General features: G+C 40.8%; 1 protein-coding gene across 1 annotated transcript in view; it reads left to right on the top strand.

Moving 5' to 3' along the window:
- Positions 1-22,358, top strand: part of TENM3 (teneurin transmembrane protein 3) — a 1,264,592-nt gene that overhangs the window by 841,044 nt on the left and 401,190 nt on the right. The gene's annotated exons all lie outside the window — the stretch shown is intronic.

Genomic DNA, 22,358 nt, shown 5'->3' with positions numbered 1-22,358 from the left:
ACAAAGTCTCAGTTCAATCTAGGAGGAAAATCTAAACAAAATTAAACCTAATAATAAATTGTTGCCAAATTTGTGGTGAGAAGGACCTTCACGATTGTTTCACTGTGTTTTAAAAATATTCCTTTTTCATTTCACCTTCTGTCAAACCATTCCTGTGGGTGGGTGGGTGTAGGTGTACACTGTTTTAACTGAATTCTGCAGCATAAGCAATTTACACCTCATTCCTATAAGGCTTTGGTTGGCGTAACTGCCTCTCATTCTCTCGCATGTCATCGTAATGCCAACTGCATTGGTGCTGCATCTGCATAACTGGACTAGGTTACCTGAAAAAATATTTGCCTCCACTATTGAGTTAGGGCATTAAGATCAGCAGATAGAAACAAACTTTTTCACTGGTGGCACCAGTATTATGGACTGCCCTCCCCTGCTAAAATTTGAGAGGCCCATCAGTATTGGTGTTTTGCTGATTCTTGAAAACACACCTGTTTTCAAGCATTTCCCTAAATTTGAACTTCCTGTTCTAATTAATTGTTCTTTTAACTGTTTTAATTATTATGCTTTTCAACAGGCTTGTTTTATTGTAAATATTAACCTTGAGAAGAGTCAGGCTTGGATGATAATTATTTTATTGTGTATGTATTTCAAGTACATACTGATTTTGTAATTTATATTATTCTAAACTGCTTAGAATAATTCCATCCAAAACTCTTCACTACAACCCTGAGTAGAGTCAGGCTTCTACTTGGTGCTTAGGCAGCCTCTGCAACCCTTTCTGTATTTGTGCACCTGTGTCATGTTTAGAAGGAGCAGGTAGCAGGTGAAAGACCTCTGCTTGAGACCATGGAGAGCTGCTGCTAATCAGAGCAGGTAATGGGCTAGATAGGCATACTCAGGTATAAGGCAGCTTTTTCTGTATTGTATTGATATGTATAATTATGTTCCTGGTGTCCAAAATAATATTTCTTCAAAACATTTTTTTTTAAGATTGAAAGGCAAAGAGAGATGAAACTGCAGTTTATGACAGTGATTACACATACATGCCCACAATCTAAAGATTGTGAATATTAAACATAAGTTTATTTTGGATTATTGGTTCCCAGTCCAAACTGAATGGAAGCTTGTTTCATCTTGAATGGCCATCTGGTTCCTGATTCCGTGTTTTAGAGAAACATAAAAAACTGCAAGGTAGACCCGGGTGGCGCTGTGGGTTAAACCAATCTTCTGCCGATCAGAAGGTCAACGGTTCGAATCCTCGCGACGGGGTGAGCTCCCGTTGCTCTGTCCCAGCTCCTGCCAACCTAGCAGTTCGAAAGCACATCAAAGTGCAAGTAGATAAATAGGTACCGTTCCGGTGGAAAGGTAAACGGCGTTTCTGTGCGCTGCTCTGGTTTGCCAGAAGCGGCTTAATCATGCTGGCCACATGACCCGGAAGCTGTACGCCGGCTCCCTCGGCCAGTAAAGTGAGATGAGCGCCGCAACTCCAGAGTCGGCCACGACTGGACCTAATGGTCAGGGGTCCCTTTACCTTTAAAGTCTATAAATGAAAGGGTGGGATAAAGGTGCATGGCAACCAGTTAGAGATCTCCCCTAAGAAAGGCTGTTGCTGACAAAGCCTGGAGATACCAGTAAAAATCAGAGCTCCTTCTACCCAGCTTCTGGGCATTTCAGTTCATTACAGTAAGAAGAAGAGAACAGAAGCACACACAATACAGAATGCGGCTCAGAGTTCCCAACAGAAGCAGCAGTGGTAGCAGTTTCCATTGGAAGTTGCAGTAAGCAACATCAAGAGAAGAAAGTGGGAGGAAATTATGACTTCAAACCAGGCTTCAACCCAGGCAAGCCAACTCCTAGGGGCAGAGGTGTTTTCGGACCCCTCAGTATTGGCTGGCAGGGGGCTGGGCCCCCTCAATGTTGAGGAGGCCAAGCGGAGAGCCGGGCACAACGTGGTTCAGTGGCTGGTTGCTCCTGAGTGCAAGAGACGAAGCCACCCTGCAATGGACTCTGCACTCGGCCTCCTCCTAGTGATGCCGCATTGCATGCCAGGAACATGACATCACACACGTGCAATGTGCGCTAGGCCCACTCAATCTTAGGTGCAAGATGGTGCCTCTTCTTGAATCTATATGGGGTGTGCAGGGGAAAGCGAGGATCAGCCAATGTATGCAATGTGCCCTCTCCTTTTTACTGGGGGAGAAAAAAGTGATGAGGGAGCAAGGATAAGGGATTTGAACTGTTCTATAAACAATTTGAGTATACATGGTGTTAGATAAATGATAAAGGATCACATTTTGAACAGTAGAATTGCATGTGATGTGAAGCATTATTATTTAAAAAAAGAGATGCGGCTTCAGTGCTCTATGCATTATCTGGGCGTAAGTCCCATCAAAATCAGTGGGATTTACTACTGAAAAAAACATGCATAGGATTCCACTCCATGGCTTCTAATAAGCACTGGCACTTACAGCTAGCTTTTAAAAACAAAACAAAATGCTGCAGTTCATTTAAATTTTCTTTTAAAAGTTTGGCAGTGAGTAACAGAGGTACAGGTTCTCTGGGCATCTGATAACCTAGAGAAAAATGCTGTAGGAAAAAGAATGGGATTTTATTTACTATCGCTGTATCTAAGGCTATTTGAGGTCTCCTGTCCACTCACAACCATAATTATATCTCATACAGAGCCAATTGTTTCCCTGGAAGAATAATTACAACAGTGAATAATGGGTTAATATAAAACATAAAGTAGAGTGTTTAGTGGAGGAATTTGAGAACAGATAAGAAATATAGCATCCAACATATTATTCCATAATTGTACAGTCCTCCAGAGATAATGGATATCATTATCAACGGCGCCTGTCCTAGGAAACTTGGCAAGGTTATGATTGTTTGTTACAGCTTTGGTTATATTAACATACACATTAATATTTATAAATATTTGATGTCATGTTAATTTTTCATATAAGATGATTTATGTAATGTTGCTGTGCTCTGTTAGAGGGCATTTACTGTAGGCTTCAAAAGGGAACTGGATTGATGCATGTTCTTTAAGGGGACTTGACTGTATATTACTGTACATACACACGATGAATCATTCCAGGGGAAAGTGATTCAAAAATAAATTATCTGAATTGTAGAAAAGCTCCATTAACATTTTAAATAAAACATAATGAAAAACACCATACTAAAGTATTTCATATGTCTTATTAAATAGCAGGCATTTCTTGTCAACAACTGAAAGTTTTTATCTGAATAATGTATTCCAAATATTTTATGCCCCTTTTATTTTTTTCCTTTGGTCCACATCCTAAATTAAATTATGATCAAGTGTGGCTAATTCATATTATGGTGTGATACATAAGTATAAATAGCATATCACCTATTGTTTGAAGTGAATTACTTTCCTCTTTGTCTTTTACAAGCAGAATAATGTTCACCTCTGTATGTCTCCATGAACCTAAAATGTAGGACTAGAATTGTGATTATTCATAAAACACTTGATGAGTTCAGGTAGTACTAGATGAAGGCTTCCATACAAATATGTGTAGATATTTTAGTTGTCCCATCCCTAACACTCAGGATGGTATCAATTTCCAAAAGATGCTAGAGGTTGGAAGAGATCTGTTGCTTCAGTAATGAAGCAACTCTTGACTGGAAGCTCTTACAGGAATTGGAGAAACTACTAGCTCAGAGTTAGGCTAGGTAAAAAGAGGGAGTTACTCATACTCATTTTGACTGAACAATTTGTGCATATGTGCTCAGCAGCCAGTCCTGAGCCATGTATCGCCTTGCATAAATCTCTGATTTGCAAATTCCCCACTAATTTAATACCAGTACACATGCTGCTTGCTGTCTTCCTTGGCCACCCTTAATCTGTGTCGGCTACAGTTCCTAATGGATGGGGGGCATCCTTGGAATTATGCTGAGTCAAAGGTTGTTACTGCCCCTCCTCCCCATTTGCAGAAGCCATTAACGTCCTCTGACAAGTGGGTCCATCCTCAGTGCTGGAGCGTAAAGGATGTATCATCCAGTCAGGCCCTGACAATGACAGTGTGGCTGGGTACAAACCCACTCACTCACATCTTCTAATAACCAAAAGCCAACTGGAATGACAATGCAGAATGGGGGAGAGAGGAGAATGGTGTGCCACCACAGCAAATACTTGAGGACGCCAGCCAGGTTCTACTTATTAGAAGAGGTGAGTGACTGAAGAAAGACACACTTGCTGCATCCGTGGGATCGCTGACAAATGAAACCAGCTGGGGATTATGAAACTGGAGAGTCACTGAGCATGTCAGCATCAGGGCAGGGTGTTGTTTGCTCCCCCCCAACCAACCTGCCACTCAGGGCACAAGCCCCCTCTCCCGCCTCCTTCAGAAACTAGCCTAACCAGCACAACCTATACAGCTAGATGTAAAACCCTCCCCAACCCAGCCATTAGTCACACACACCTTTTTATTTTTATTTTCATATTCTTGTGGTGGGGATTTGGAGAAATTTCTTTTATTTTATTGGTGGGACAGTTAATGTGATAAATATGAGGTGGCAGGGTGTTTGAAAAAGTGGCTAAAAAGCTTTATCACTCCTTCAGGTAGTGGCAAAACAGCAATAAGAAGCAACAGAGACTGATGTTGTTCCTCAGTGAGAATGTCCCAATATGAATGGGACAACTTTGTTTCATTCCTTCTGGGCTGTTCTCACTGATGAGCTCTGTGTTGCAATTGTTGAACACTGTATGACCTTTGTTGTTAATTGCAGCTCTGCTGCCACTTAAAGTGGTAACAAAAGTTTTTCCCAGTACAGTGGTACCTCGAGTTAAGAACTTAATTCGTTCTGGAGGTCCGTTCTTAACCTGAAACTGTTCTTAACCCGAGGTACCAGTTTACCTAATGGGGCCTCCCACTGCCACTGCGCTACCGCCGCGCGATTTCTGTTCTCATCCTGAAGCAAAGTTCTTAACCCAAGGTACTATTTCTGGGTTAGCAGAGTCTGTAACCTGAAGAGTCTGTAACCTGAAGCGTCTGTAACCCGAGGTACCACTGTAAAAGAAAGCAACCATTTGCCACCCCATATCTATTGTGTTAAGTCATGCACACAGAAACACACACACTGAAAAATATGAGAAAATTTGCCCAAATATCACAAAAATATTAAGAGATTGTTTTGCCCACCTGAACCCTGAAATGCAGTAAAGTTTGGGCTGAATACTTTAACCAAGCACTACAATGTACACAAACTTGAAGTTATGTTAATAAGAATTTTTGCTGTGACATTGCATACCCCAGGGTTAAATAAAAATGGAATTATAATATTCTTCAATTTTGCTTTTTTCTGGTTGTAGAAATAAATGTTGAGTCTTCATACAGAATGCCAGGTAAGGGCTTCACACTTCATAGGAGTAGTTTCCTTGGGGAGGAAAAATCCAAGACAATCTGTGACAATGAGTGTGACTGCCTGGACACAGCAGTATAACTAAAATGATGGCATGCATCAGTAGGTCTTCTCTGTGGAAACATCAGTGTGGGCACCATGTACAGGGAGACCTTGGCCATTTTTGATAGACTGGCAAAATGGAGTAAAAATTCAAGTATCCGTGTCTATTTAGTAATAGTTTATATTTAGTAATAGTTTATACACAATATATGTTTCCATTTAAGTTTATTGGCTGTATGTGGTGGTGGTGATTATTTAATTTTGTTTTTAGAAGACTTTAACAAGGATGAATTAAAAAAATATATGCTGACTTATGCAGCAGCTGATTCTAAATGAATATTTTAACAAAGATTTGATGTAAAAAAAAAAAAAGCTAGCAAAAGTTCCATTGATTAGATAGGCATGAGAACCCTGTATCCCACTAAATCGTATTCCCTGTCTCTGGTTGTTGAGAAGGAGTGGCAGAATGTTTATGATATTCCCTTTAAGACTGTTCTGAAGGCAGACTGGTCTTGTCACCATCTCACCTTTATTCTTGATAAGGAGCAGAGGGAAAATGCCTCATCCCACACTTCCTTCTTCCCACTTGCCTGTGCATTCCAACAACAATGGACACTTCACTGAATGCCTGCAAGTTACAGATATAAGAAGAACGCTGTGTCTTCTCCTTATTGCCCCATAGCTCTCCCTACAAACCACCTTCTCTGTGGTGATGCATTCAAGTTTCCATTGTGGTAGCAATAGAAATAGGTCTAAATTCAGTTGCAACTTCATATCTCAGTTAATCCAGAATGAGCCATGTCCTTGTTAAGAGGTAGGTGATTTGGAAAATTTTCTTTTTTTCCAGTAAATCACAGTGGAGGCATACCTCACAATACCTGTCTTGAACATGAGGCAAACAGCAGGTAGCTGCAAGGGATGGTTCAGTGAAAATATCCTTCTGCCTTGCCCCACTGGATATTCAGAATGACCAAATAACAGAAGTTCTGAACTTCCTTTCGTAGTTATTTGATTTGTTTCACTAAGAGATTATACCCTAACCAAAGGGTATTGAGTTCTCTTCCTTCTCTGTCTCATTTTATAATCCAGCATTGAATTGGCTGTAGGTCAAAATGTAATGGCTGTAGTGTAAAAAGGCTACACCAGGGCAGGAGTTAGATACCACATTTTTTAAAAAAATAATAATGCCCTTGTTCACTTTATGCTGCTATTTTAACATACATTTTGATTCAGATAAAGTTCCTTTGCTCCACCACATTCCCCTTTAAGCAGGCTATACCCTTTCTCAATTCTTCATGCTTCTCTGTAATTCTTTGAAATATTTTAATAGTATGCCAGTTAAGAAGCATAGTGGACGCCTTTGCAGATACCTACCTGAAAGTTACACATGGGGGTATGAAAAACTATAAAATTATTTTCAAAACGTACAATAAAGTAAAACATTGGAGGATGGCCATAGTACCATAGGGACATCTTGTGTCTCTCATTCCCCATACTTCAGACCAAAAGGCGCATTTGGAACTAGCAGGCCAGGTGCAATCTTATTCTCCTTCTCTTCCCTTCCAACTGCTTTCCCTTTCCCTATTAGTGTATATGTGTGTGTGTTATTACCATTGTCATTTTATATCCACGCTCTCCTTCAAGGAGCTTAAAATGGTGTACATGGTTCTCCGCTTTTGCATTTTATCCTCACAACAACTGTGTGAAGTAGATTATGCTGAGAGACAGTGACTGGCTCAAGGTTACCCAATGGCTGAGTGGGGTTTTGAATCATGCTCTCCTAAGTCCTAGTCCAAACTCTAATCACCAACTCTGTTTTCTGTACAATCTAATGGTCACTAAAAGCCCAAACTGGCACATTTGGAAGTTTTTGTTGGAAAGACAAAGTCTGAGTCAATTAGCACATCGTATTTTTTGTTCTCATCCATGTTGCTCATACAGTGGTACCTCAGGTTAAGTACTTAATTCGTTCCAGAGGTCCGTTGTTAACCTGAAACTGTTCTTAACGTGAAGCACCACTTTAGCTAATGGGGCCTCCTGCTGCTGCCGCACCGCCGGAGCACGATTTCTGTTCTCATCCTGAAGCAAAGTTCTTAACCTGAGGTAATATTTCTGAGTTAGCAGAGTCTGTAACCTGAAGCGTATGTAACCCGAAGCATATGTAACCCGAGGTACTACTGTACAAATAATATATTTCTGTGAGAAGTGTAATGTAGATAAGTGCTCCAACTTCAACGATCAAAGAAGTTACAGAAGGTACATCCCTGACCAGGGAAATTGCTGTAGCTGCACCTTGTACATTCTCATCTTGAGCACATATTATACTATTCTGCCAAGTGAGCGATTCATACAACAAGAAACGTTTGTAAAAATGAGGCTATTTTTGCCTTGTGCTGCTTGTGTATCAGTGTCTGTGTGAGAAGCAGAGACAGCAGAAGCTGTATCACACCCTGTGTAAAACCTAGTTGGAACACTGACCTAGTTAGATCAATGAGATTGCTCCGTCCATGTATTGCTGTGTTAAAAAGGGGACTCAAGCAGCTGCTATGAAATCAATAAAATATTTAGGACAAATTACGATGAAGATCTAGTCTTTTGGATAAGATTAGTTTTTTAAGGGGAGAAAATCCCCAAACTCCACTTACATTCATTAATCTGTATTGTAATTGTTATGCACTCATTTGGGGAAACTTTATTTTATTAAAAGTAATATTTAAACATTCAAGTCATCTTCAGCTAAATGACTACTTTTATTACCGCTGTATATGCTATTCTTCTTTTACCCACCCACCCCAAGTGTTACATGTGCACTTTAAAGTAAGAAACATTATTCATGGAAATAGGATAAAAACGGCTTACAGTTTTAAGTATTGACTTGACTCCTAGCCTTTGATAATTACTTCCTATCTCCCTGGGCTGCTGTGATACATACCTGCAAGGTGTCCAAGTCTATGTCAACACTAGAAACACATGATAAAATGGAGAACCTGCCACTCTAATTCTAATTCACACTTACAATTGTGACATCCACAACATGATTTATCCATTTAGTAGTTGATTTCTGAATTCTTTTAAAAAAAGAAAACACCTCATGGCTGCTTAATTGTGATGATGTTCTGAGTGCAAATTCACTTTAGTGCTACATCCAAGATGCAGCAAGAAATAGTTTTGTACCTTCTGCAATGATTCTGATAGTTCCTGATCTCCTGGTTTGACTTTTGGGGATTAGAAAAGGATTCAGTACAGCTTTGTTGATATCAGGCAACTATTTGCATTAGCTGGTGTAGGTCTTTCTGCAGTCTTTGTGTTGATACCTTCCCAGTGCAAATGGTTAAGTGTACTGTGGAGACAAAGTGACTGTGTTGATTTCTACCGCTACGGTTTTAGGGCATGGTTTTATTATGCCAGAGAGATTCCTGATTGCCAAGTTTTGGCAGCTTTCCATTCTTAATATTACATTAGTAGTGAAAATTGTTTAAATAAATAGATTATGGGGCACTAGGTATTTCTTTTAGCAGCTTTCTTTCTGTTATTATCTGAATATGTTTAGTATTTCATATTGATATATAGATGGAGTCTTCTAAATCAATTGTAGTTAGTATGTCTCATTCAGCTGCATCATTTATTCACTGATAAACTAAAGTATTTGAAATAAACAAAGAAGGCACAAAGACTCCACAGTTTTTAAAATAATGTGAAAAAAACAGAACATTACATTACTATTTCTTTTGGGAGGAATGAACTAATAATATGAACTTACATACAGCAAGTGAAAATAATTTGCCTGATGCTCACCTCCTCCAACAATACAGCAAATATTTGTTGTTTATATTAGTACTATCACAGTCTTATCAGCACATCTTCACTGTGATCATTGCTGTGTCTATGTCTTCTCTAATTTACTTAGGTTTTCTACAGGGACTACTCCATTCGGTTAGGTCTCATTCTCTCAGGCATTTAAGCAGCCCACTGGAACTTAAGTGTTATCTCAAAACAAGTATTTAGCTGAACTTGCGGAGATGCTAGCATAAGCTCAGTTCTGTTTTAGCCTTGTTCACAGCTTGCAATGTGCGGAGAGGGCTCTGGCTTCCTGTTGCTTTTGCATATGGCACTAAATTTAGTTCTGGCAAGAATCGCCATTTTTTTGACTTGCTTAATATTGGGGTTCTTGCCCATCAGGATTTGCAATATTAGATTCAGTGTTAGGCACTGTGCAATTTTTATTAACATAGCTTGATATGCATCTGCATGCACAAAAAGAGCAAGAGCTGGAAATATGTTTATTTTTCTGCTTCGGGACCAGAGCATCCCTCCTCTTACCATTCTCTGGCACTTCTAGGAACAGGACATTATAAATACCGGCTAGACTGCAAGCCTAAAACTCCAGCTTGAGCTTCTTCTATCTTTCTACTGCAGTTCTGCTCCCCACCCCACCCCCGTCTCCTTAAGGATACATATTATTTCCTTGCATGTGTCTGAAATGGCCAAAAAGTTGTTTGCTTTTGCACAAACATTTTGATTATTAATAATAAATCTCAGCAAAAGTGATAATTACATGGAATCTCAGTTTTGTAATGTTTCCACATGAAGACGCAAGCGGAGAGTGAAGAACAGAACATCAACTGGACACTTTTGGTGGAACAATAAATAGATTTGTCAGGCTTAAATCTACACTGTAGTGGCCAACCCAAACACATTAATGAAATAGAAAATCCAAACCTTTACATTTGTTGTGTTTAGTGAAGACTTCAGAGTCCAAATTTCAGAGACATTGAATATTCTGTAGTATAGCTGAATAAGATTAAAAGGTTCATGACCTGGGGAACAAGATAAAATACTAATCAGTCCCATTTATCATTCATTCCACCAATCAATCAGAAGTTATTCTATGTGCCAACACAACTTGTGAGTTAATATTGCCTTGGCCAACAGTAATGTCCTTCAGGATAACCTAAAAAAGACCTATCTTTAGCTGCTAACAATGGAAGTAGCAACAGGTTTGATAAAGCAGCTATTATCATAATTGTGACCATGATGTGAAAATCAGGGTATTTGAATCTGCTGACACAAATTAGGTTGTGGCTTGGTTTGCACATCACAGTAAGCTAAACTACATGCATACTCCTGAAGAGAATGTGCATACTCCTGAAGAGAAGCATGCAACCACTTTGGTCCTCCCTGTCCTTTTTATTCCCTTGGTGCATTTAGCTAAGGCATGGCTTAGTGGAACATGCCCTCCAAACATGGGCTCATGGTTAAGTTCTCTGCTTACAAACAAGCTTTGGCTACAGCTTAACTACAAGTCTGGGTTTGGACTACCCACTAAGCTAAATCTTGACTTATCATAGGAGTAGGAAAAAGGCCAGAGAGAGGCAAAGCAGCTGCAAACTCCTATCCAGGAGCCTGCTTGCTTGCATAGTCTTGGCAAGCTATCATTTGGCTTATTGTGTCTTGCAAACCAGGCCAGTGTGGCTCAAAATTTCCATGTGAATTAAATATCTTTCAGTACCTTATTTTCAGTAAGCTACCATTTCAACTGAACATGTATATTTACATTGTGTAATTCTCTTAATAATTCTTCTCAACTCTTATGGGAATAATACGTTGGTTTTCCTGCCAAGAATCTGACACCCATTCCTGCTCACTCCACAGACCTCTGTTTTTAAAGAATTCCAGCACTATAGTTGGGGAGTCTGGTTGGGGAGTGTGAGTACTAGTTTAAAAACCAAAACATATCAGAGTACTGGGATAATATAGCTGGCACCAACCATTTTATATAGTCTTCTCCGCAGCTAAGTCTGTTCCACTTTCCTTTAAGTACAGAAATATGCTTAGGATCCTAAATCTTTAACAATACGATGAGTACCATACATCAGTATATTAATGTGTACATAATAGGTTACCCACGGGGGAATTAGTAATACCATTATGTTGACAAAAAAAACTTGGTCTGATTGCCCCAGTCTATCAGTATAGACTGCAAAACAAGTGATGTCATTCAGTAAGGAGTTGTCTTCCATTATAATAAAACCCATTATAAGCTCACAGTCTACCATTCAGATGAGGAATGATATTTAGAGACTCACGTCCAAGTTCTGCTGACCGCAGTCACATGAATTTTCCTGCCATATAATTAGAACTGTTTGGAAGGGTGTTCCATTTTAGAAAATCAGAAAGGCAACATGTCTGAGATAGAAAGAAACTCTTTGTGTACTGTATAGACAAACAGATTGATTAAATTTTATAGCAATTTGGACAAATGGAAGCATGTTTTGGTTTAAACAGATAATTATATAATATACATTTGAATATTTCACCTGTACTGTGCCCACTAATTTAGTCTTTTGGAGATTCCAACTGGAGTTGCAAACTTCTGAGCAACATCAAAGAGCTTCCATTTAAAAACATATTAAAACTTTATCTGAGAATATTCTTGTCTTAAACTTTAGATGTAGGGGAGAATCCTTTCCTATACATCCCCTAGGGCATTACTTCTTAGACTTTTGAAAATTGAGGCCATCTCCAGAATAATGAAGCTAATCACATACCCCTAAAAAACCCTATGTGTACATTGCTAGTGGCCCATAATTTTCAAAGTATATGAGGCTAGCATTCGTATGGAGCTCCTTTTACCCCGTTTCATCTGTATCTTATTAACTGAGCCATGTAGTAGCATCCTGAAGCATTAAATGGGTGATATCTCTGTGTCCATCCACTTGTTGAATAGGTAGCAACGCCCTGGTTTTCAGGATTTAATTTGTCCCAGGTCTCACCATGATTTCAGTCTTGGCAACTGTTTTCAGTGCCAGGAGTCCAAGACTATATCTGTTGTTGTTGCCATCTGTCTGTCTCAAGAGACAATGGAGTGCAGCCCCGGAGATGAAGTCAAATTGCTGCATTGGCAACACCGAAATCACTTCCCCGGAACACAAGCCTAGGCAGTGTGTATGGAGGTCCTGGACTGCCCAGATAACAATACCCCCTCTTCAGCCATGCTGATGGGGTCCAAAGGAAAGCAGAGCAATAGGTTTGGCACCTGCTAGGCTGCAGGAGTTGCTAGAAGAAGGTGTACAAGGCCCCTTCCAACAGTCTTAAGGACTCCACCTGATTTGTGTAGGGTTTCCTCCTTAGCTTTTTCTCCTGAAGATATCCTGTGAGGCAACAAAGGTTAAGGATCTGAGTTTTCCTTCTCCTAGATGGGCTACCATCCCAGGTTGATGATCTCCATCTGCCCCTCACTTCCCTCTACAGCACGTGCATAAACTGTCTTCTTGACCGTTTTGACCCACTATTGGCCTTGTCTACTCAATCTGCCAGAGCCTGTCTTTGCATTCAGAGGCTAACTCACTGAGGCAAAGAGGTCCATCGGCTACCCTTACCTGGTTTAGCTGGGCAGTCTAAGCTGTTTACCAGGATGTGACTGCTGTCACATGCTGACAGCTTCTGGGAGCCACAGGTGTGAGCTGAGTGCAGGATGTGGACCAAAGGTGGACAGCCCAGCCCAGAAGGAGCTGTCCCCCACCACTGCCAGTACCTAGTGTAAACCCTCAGAATGCTACAAGGAGGGGGAAGAATTGGACTAGCCAAGGTTCTGCTGGATCCTAAGCCCAGCTATCAGTGATGGACTAGATTTGGGCCTCTCTGATGTGCTAGCCTAGAGCTGATGCACCCCCCCACCCCAGAATGTGGGGAAGACACACTACCCTACCTTCTGCTCTGGCCATCATGAGTGGCAGGGCTTCAGGTTTGATGGTGGCTCTGCTGCTCCGTTCAGCCCCACTAGTCCCTGGTCAGGAGTTAGGATTGCTCCCTAATTTGGTTTGGATTCAACCTTTTTCTTTTGACCCACTCTAGTTGCTATGCATACCGATTTTTGCACTATTAGTGCCACTTTCAGAAGTTATTGTGTCAAGTCTAATGCAATGTGTAGAACTCAATGATTATTTCTTTATTGCAAACGGCTGCAAGAATGTTGTTTTGAACATTCACAAAGTATACGAAAAGCTAATGCATTTTGTGTATTATGCCAGCCTTCTTGCTAACTTCTTGGTATTTGACCTCAGCATCTAGGACTATCAAAGCAAATACCATATGAAAGGTCAGTGTGATAACAGATTCTATAGCCTCAGGTTTTTTAAAAAAAGTTTGTTGTTTACAATTATGCAGCCTTTACAGTATTTAAATTGACTTACAATCTGATTCAGAACATCCACAAGAAAGTCTTCCTGGCCTGAATCCAAAAAACTGTGCAACTAGTTTCACATGCCAAAGGGAACTTTGGATACATTTTCCTTAAACAGCAGCCCCTTATTCCACTTGACAAACCTATTTTGAACTGAAGGGCGGCTTCAAAAGTAGTTTGTGACATGTCTGCTATTCAAAGGGGCGTGGAGCATCAACTGGGCATGCCCAAGCAGTTCTCTGGGTCCCAGCTATTGGATCAAGTAGGGCTTGCTTCCTAGTAAGTCTTGCTTAAGATTTCAGCTTCAGACCACTGACCTTTCATTATTGTATTCCTACTTATAATTAAGCCCTCTCACTGAAGCATACAACAATTTTTACTGCACTATTTTTGCCTTCTTAATCTACTGCCTTATCTGTTAAACTAAAATTTTAAGGATGTCCCAAGATCTTACAGAAATTTATATGTGCTTGTGTTGTGTGTACCTTATACTCTTGTGAAGAGTCTATTCTATGTGATACAAAAAATATAGCAATTTAACTTTATAGTAGTATGGAAAGTAACATCATTAAGCTCCCTCTGCAAATATTTTTACTGCCATTTAAATTTAGACTCTTGTCATATGTCACATTTGATTTTATTTTATTTTTAGGCTAGTGAAAGCATAGCTAAAGGAAACAATCTTGGCTAAGCATGCCTTGAGGGTCCTCTCTGCCTGCTTTCTTCATGCCTTATACTTTTGTCACTCGAGCTGCATAGATGCACTCCAATAATTAATAGTAAACCGGGTGGGGAGAAAAAATTATTGGACCCCTTCTTGAGATCTTGTGTATAAAAAGGAAAAGTTCCCATGAGTGAAGTATATAAGTTAGCTTTTTTCAGGAAAAAGAAAAGGAATGAATTACATTTTTCTTCTTGTCCTTTAAATGAATAGCATAGTTTGGGTGAAATTATCAGGCAATTGCATGCCTTTTATGCAGATAATGCTATTTGATGAAAGCGGTGTTTTGATCTGCTAAGGATAATACAGATCCAGGGTTGGATTCATTGGTAAGAGTAAAGCTGTCTTCTGTGATAACTTCATCTCAGCATGAGGTCAGACGGGGGAAACTGGGATGGGGGATTAAAAAATGACACAGTCGGAGCAGTATTCAGTTCCCTGCTGTGCTCCTGGCTGCACACTATAGCTTATGTTTCTGATCTGTTATGGTATTGTCTGCTTTTCTCTCCCAGAGCAGAGATTGCTTAAAACTTTTCTTTTTTCAGCTAGAGGGATTAGTTCAGTGCAGCTTTTTTAATTAAAGAAACTGTATCTTTTTCAAGGCAATTTAAGGCTGCAGTAGAAGGCCATCAGCATTCATAACTTAGTACTATTAACTATAACAAAGAGTTGCTATACCTTTTAAATTTTAAAATAGGAGCCAATCTGCAGAATTTTAGAATTCATAATTGCTCCTTACCCAAAATAAGTAGCACTGAATGAATTACTGTCTAGCAGCTTCAAATATGATGCATTCCATTTGGCTTAGCTTCCTTTATTTAAACCCCCACGGTAATTGTAGAGTGTTTTAATTGCATAAATAAGTGAAAATAGTTCTGGTGTACGCCTCCTTTGTTCAAAACTTATAAGGAATATTTATCCATTAAAAAAATGTCTGTACATCTGCAACACACACATGCATAAAGTATTCAGTACTCAGGAAATATAAATTTGAGATGAATTTACAGCTCAATTTAACCAAGGTAAATTGATGGAAACCTCAAATATTTCAAATAAGGCCCATATGGTGATCACTTTACAAAGCATATAGGGATGGTGCTTGGGTTGCAACATACACATCTCCAGCTAAATTCCATGTCAGATCAATTAGAAACAGTTCTCCTGGACAGACAGGAACAGAGTGTGTTGCCACTAGACTGACAGAGTATAGACATGAAAGCAGCAAGACTAGGTCCTTCCTATTATTATTATTATTATTATTATTATTATTATATTACTTTAATTGGAAAACGATATTGTCTTCATATTTTTATTAGTAAACATATATAAGATCAGTTGTATAACCCCTCCCCCCAATGAAAGAAATAATTTCCCCCACCACTTTTCAGTCAGGCTGGTGTATACTGCTGGATGCATCAACTTGAAAGTTTTGCATTATGTAGTCCCTGAGACCTGTAGCTATGTTTGAGCTTAACAGTTGATGGCAACAACTGTTAGAAATTATTTCAAGCATTCTGTGGTCAGAGGAAATGGAACTTTAAGAAAGTCTATGAGGGTGTCATAGTTGAAACTAATTTTATTTCTACTCCAAAAAGTAAATATGAATATACCATAAATATATGTATTGGTTATCTGTATACTATATACAAATATATACAAATAAGTGAGTGATATATAATTAAGGACCATAATTAATGTAGCACTTTTAACTTGGAAAATATTTTACATTTGTTGTGTTGCTTTTTTGTTCCCATTTTATGGAGAGAGAATTGAGGCTGCGGGAGAACGATTTGGCTAAATAACTCTCTTGCCAGATTACACACTAAATCAGCGGCTGGATAATATTTTTCACTCAGTTTATCTACTCTGTCTTTCCATCATGGATGTTATAGGCAATTACCTTATAGTATAATATTTGACAGTAGATCCTGAGAAAGTGAACGTAATTCCATTGATTAAATTTAACAAGGTTGTGTAAGTGGCCATTGGGGAACATCTACCAGTGTTAAGGATTCTTCACAATAACTCAAGTGTGGGCAGGAGGAGCTGAAGCATTTCATATCAGAAGATTGTACATGCCTGTTTTACTGTAGGTCCTGGGAACCTGCTGTCAGTCATAGTTTTCCAATAAAAGTGTGTATGATAAATAGACATATGAGCAATCTTCTCACATGAGATGGACATGAGCATGGGATCCTCACACCTGTGTCTGTTGCAGACTACTGTAATGTGTGATATACCTTAAAGGTAAAGATAAAGGGACCCCTGACCGTTAGGTCCAGTCACGGATGACTCTGGGGTTGCGGCGCTCATCTTGCTTTACTGGCTGAGGGAGCCGGCGTACAGCTTCTGGGTCATGTGGCCAGCATGACTAAGTTGCTTCTGGTGAACCAGAGCAGCACACAGAAATGCCGTTTACCTTCCCGCCAGAGCGGTACCTATTTATCTACTTGCACTTTGTGCTTTTGAACTGCTAGGTGGGCAGGAGCAGGGGCCGAGCAACAGGAGCTCACCCCGTCGCGGGGATTCGAACCGCTGACCTTCTGATCATCAAGCCCTAGGCTCTGTGGTTTAACCCACAGCGCCACCCACATTAGGATTCCCTTAAAGACAGTTTGGCGACTGATAAAGAATTTTGCTGCCAGTTTATTGATGCGTGTGGATAGGGGAGAACATACTGTATCTATTCTGAGTTATCTGCATAAGCATTAGCTAAAGTTGTTTTTAGACAAATTTTTATAGTAAGTACAGAGCTTTAAATCCTTTACATGCCTCAGGTCTCAAGTATCTTAAACTCCCTGAGGTTTTAAGAATGGCCACTGTTACCTTCCGATAGGTATTGTTTCTAGGAAGGCAATGATATCTTACTTGATGAAGGTACTTTTCTTTGGTGACCCCAGAGCTATGCACGTTTCAGTAGGTTTCTCCCTGATTTATTTTTTGGTAGCAGGTTAAAGTATGTTTAATGGGCATTTGGAAACTAGGTGTAGGTATTTTACTGTAGGTTTTTGGTACTTTTGAATTATGGTTTTATACTGCTTAAATTTGATATACATTATTTTTTTGTTTCTAGCTTCTGTAAACCACATTGTTTACCACATTTTAAAAAAGAAATATATAATTAATGCAATGACTAAAAATTTTAAGTGCAGCATACTTAAGAAATTACCATGGTTATGTACAAAACCTTGCTCAGTTAATAGTAGCAATAGTATAGTGGTGGTGATGTATGACAGCAAGAGGATCACTTGGATCCCTCCTGCCCCAGGCAATATGTGGACTCTGTCAAGTTGGTTCTTTTATGAGTCCATAGTAAAGAGGGTCAATGCCTGGGTGAAACTAAAGTACCATGCTTTCACTAGAGGTCAACCTCATCTAGAGCATTGGTTTATGCAGTGGAACACAAACTAATGTAGCAGAAAAGCATGACCCCCATTTAAAGGTTGATTTGTATGATAATCAGTACATTCAGTGGCTCCAGAATGGATGTATGTAGGACCCTAGTTTGCCTTAATTAAGGTAATTAAGACATATTTCTCATTGCAGACAGCCATTTAATTTTAGAGCTTAGTCAGTGATCTGAGTAGAATATTTGTTTTGCTAATTTATGGCCAAGCAAACTAAATTTCTCAAAATACCCATGGCAGCTTAGTAATATTTCCTTGTAAGGATGTTTTAGGTTTTTTTAAAGAAACTTATCATATTTCTCTCTTAATGCAGTAAACTGGAAATACCTGTACAATGAAAGCTACAGCTATAGTTTTGTTATATTTGACCTCAAAATCAAAAGACCCATTTAGTAATTTATTAATGGGCTACTGACAGGGCACTGCAGCATACAGCATAGCTGAAAGATTTGATGTTAAACTGATTTACCTATTTAATTGGCTTACATCCTAGTACTTTATTTTGATGATATTGAGTGATAAATTGGCGCTTAAGTTGTAAACATTTATTTCCCATTAAATCTGAATGTTCTACTTGCCACCCCCATTTTTAAAATAGAAAAAGAGAACTAGGTTAATTTTCCTATGGCTTTTCTAGGGTTTTTCTAGTTAATGAAAATTCAGAGTCTATAGTAACTTCATGTAATTACAAGATCTTCAGGCAGGTTGAAGGATTTTTTCAGCTGTCGTTAGGCACAAATGGATACCTGCCCTGCCTCCCAAATATAAGAAAATAGCAGCAGCAAAGTACAATTAGTAAGTTGAGGGGGTTATCTTTGGAGAGCCTTTGAGTAACCTGATACCACGCTGATCTGCTAGAATGCTCTCAGACTGAATGGCAAATATGCCCCCAAAGGCAGAGGCTAAAGGGGAGGCAGAAAAATGACCTAACTCTGCTGTATTTTCCAGAGGAAGTCCTAAATGACTGTTCAGCCTGATCCAGCTCAGGGATAAAAACCATGGAGCTAATTGTAGGAAGAACAAATGGGAATTGTAACTGTCACATTATGGCCAGCCAATAAGATTGATGGAGCAACTGAAACAACACCCCCCTTCTTCTTTTTTAATATCATGCTTTCTTCTTATCCACAGTAATGCACAGAACTTGCTCTTTAACTCCCACCCAGTCAACCTCTTATCTAACTATCCTCAACCACATCTTGACGCATACCCCCAAAGCAAACTTAGTGGTTAGAAACAATTTCCTCGGATATGAGTTGTATTTCAGTGCCATTTGACAAGCATTTTTTTAATGCACTTGAGTACCTTTAAAAAGGAGAGAGAGAGAGAGAGAGAGAGAGAGAGAGAGAGAGAGAGAGAGAGAGAGAGCGCAGCAGCAGCAACCCCCTTCTACATAGAAGAGGTAGATTAACATGGAGGGGGGGCACCAGGGCAACTTTACAAGTCTGGAGAGGACATGCCAATGCCTGGATTTCCCCCCTCCCCGTTTTTATGGGTAGCTTCCAGCAGGCAGGAGCCAGAAAGTCGTGCGTCGGGGTTCAATCCTGCTGTTTCCTTTCAATTACACCTTGGATCTAAGAAGCCAAAGGGACTGGGAGGCTCTCCTTGACACTTTAATGCTGAAACACGTGCAACCTTTTTTCGTCTGGTACTGCAATATAAAAGTTTATTGCTAGTTGTCGTGGGGTGGGAAGAGAAGCAGTCTATTAAATTAATGCGCCGGCTAGACTGTAGATACGGGTGTGGTTTTTTTAATAAAAAATTATTAAATATTTTTAGTTCAGTCACGTCTAGTGACAGACTTCGGAAAGATGTTAGGATATTAGCCAGATCAGATCTGAAAGAAACGTGACTTAACGCACTTCAAATTAGCTTAAAGGCTAAAGCGTAATTAAACTCCAGTAAGCTTCATCCTCTAGTATTAAACTTACCCTCCGATCCTAAAACGCATTACTTGAAAGTAAGCCTCACAGCTTTAAGCAAGACGTTAAGACTGGACTGCTCCACTCTGTTTTAAATAGTATTTTCTTTGCAAGGTACTTATCCTGTGGACTCGGTCTCTGAACTAGAAGGGGTGGCTTTCAACATATTCGCTACATCCCATGCTATAAAATACACTGAAGAGGAGAGGATAGAAAACGCAGAGGGCAGATCTGCCTATAGGGATGGGAAAATCTGTCCTTCCCTTGGATCTTTGCAATACTTTTCCTCTTGCAATTATAATCGTTAGATTCTTTTTTTCTAACTGGGGTGTGGGGTGTGACAATTACATTTACACTTAATTTTGTCCGGAAATTTACCCCCACCACCCCAAAAATACCCTTCCTACACTATACGTTCTTGTTTACTCAATCCTCCGCATAGCAGTCTCAAATTTAAGTGCAGCCCAGAAAAATGCTTTATGTTCGAGCATTTCTCTCGGTGCTGCGACTGCTTTTAGGAGGCAGCCCAAAGGCAGAGGAAGCTGCTGGGCCGTCGCTATTTTTTTTTTAGGAGCGAGAACTTGAAAGGATTCTTTGATGAGCCTTCGAAGTTTCTTTACCTGCACCTTGCCATTTCCTTTCCACTACCATGGTGGGATCCGGTGTCGAAAGCTGCCTTCAGAGCCCCACTCCACCCTCGCCCATTGCCACGCGCCTCTCTCTCCAACTAGTAATTTCAGTGCGCTTTTCACACGAGCGGGTTGGCAGCCTCGGAACTTGAGCGGGCTGTTTAGATTACGAGGGCGTCGTGCCTCTTCCCCCGTCGGGGCGAAGAGATTTGTTTCATAACTGTGCCACACAGATTCCTGGTGTCTTCGCCTACCGAAGGGTGTGTGTTTAAACACTCTCATTGCTTGTAAAGGCGCAGTCGGGAAAGAGGATTTTACGTGGTCAGAGTAGTGCCCTCATTCGTTAACCGACAAGGTGAGCGAGGTCTTTTGGAAGGAAAAAGTCAGCTGCCGTCGCAGGCACCGGCCACCATAGGACAGCAGCCCAACCGAGATTGCTCAGAATGTGGCCACAAACCTACCTGTTCGCCCTCGAAGAGCTAGCTCCCTGTATGGCAGACTGGCCTTCTGCCATGCCTGCTGCACTTTTTACTCCACACACACACCTGCTTTTCACCCACGGACCCACCCACCTACTTTTTTTGTTTGTTTTGAGCCTCGATCCTGACGAAGAGTTCTGTGAAGCTCGAAAGTTAGCTCGGTGCTCTGCGATTTCTACATGGTTCTAATATATTACGATACAGGAGCGTAACGCTACTGTCTGTATCTGTTTGCATGTACATCCTCTCTTGTGAATTTAATAGACTTCCCCATCACAAGTTTTTGAAACCTGGGAAGGCAAGAAGGGGGAAGCGTGTATATGTGTGTGTGGTTTGTTGGGGGGGGCGGCTTTCTGGCTGCTGTGTTACACAGGACGCAAAGAGTAAGGAAATGCTAGGATGTCAAGCAGACCATTTCTCCCTGTAAAGGCGCAGCCACCTAGGAATATTAACTGAGAAGTAAGTGGCTTCTCCCAAGTGAGTGAGGTTAGTGTGGCAGCCTCAAAGAGAGAAAATATCCGCACCACCAAGAAAATAAGGTATACATAAGTATTATAGGATCTTAACAGGAAGGCGTAAGACGAGACGAGAGAAAAGACATGGCATGTTGTGTTCCTCGGGGCGGGAGGAAGAATTGACGCGGACGCGGACGGGAGTCTCGGTGTAAACTTCAGCTTCGGAGCGGGCAGTTGGCGGAGTCGTCTCTTGCCCAGCAGATGCCGCGTAGCCCAACGAGGCAAGAGCGCGCGTCCGGGTGCGTGCGAGAGAAAGTGAGCGAGGCAGCCACACTTTCGCCCGCTGCGCGCCGAAGAGGATTCGTCCCAGCCGAGAGCGCGTTTCCCGCGCCTAAATTTCAGAGGGAGGGCTGGTCCAAAACCCGCCGGTCATTAAGAGGAAATGAGACAGGGACCGACTTCCAGGCTTGCGTAGCCGTGCAACTCAGCCCTGTGCCTTTGCATTCGGCGCTAAATCCCAGCAGAGTTCATTAGGACTCACTCCGAAGTACGCCTAGGATGGCAGCCTTAATTACAGCCCTCTGCTATGCTTCATCATCAATCTCGGAGGCAGTCATTTGCTTAGCCACCCTCGCTCTAATGACTCAGCTGACCTAACATGCCCAGCCTATGAAACAACAGCCAAGAGGAGGGAAATTAAAAGTGGGGGGGGGGGACTAGAAGAAAAACAAACACGCGCCACCACCAAAGTATTGCCTAAGAATAGCAGCGCCCTTCCCATCGCTCTGAAGAGCACAGGGTCAAGTGCAAACATTTAGCGCAGTTATTCTCGCACCACCCTCTAGGACGTATAAATAAGGATAGATGGAGAGATAAATAGGCAAATTCCATCCCAATCGCAAGAGGTGCGCACCCGAGTCCCTCTCCTCCTCGTTCAGGCGGCGGATCTGGGCGCATGTATAATGAGGATCTGTAAGTTCATTAGTGTTTGCAATCAGCGGCACGCAGACACCCTCATCAGGGCAGAAAGCTGCAAAGAGCCATTCATCAGCGTGAAGTGTTGTTCACGGATGACCCCTAAATCATGGCACTAGTGGTAGATGCACTGATTGGACACAGCATGGGAGCCTCGGCAC

Source organism: Podarcis raffonei, chromosome 9 (genome assembly GCF_027172205.1).
Source record: "Podarcis raffonei isolate rPodRaf1 chromosome 9, rPodRaf1.pri, whole genome shotgun sequence".
In the NCBI taxonomy this organism is placed as follows: Eukaryota; Metazoa; Chordata; class Lepidosauria; order Squamata; family Lacertidae; genus Podarcis; species Podarcis raffonei.
Note: the sequence above shows the minus strand (reverse complement) of the source record. Positions and strands in the feature narration are given on the sequence as shown.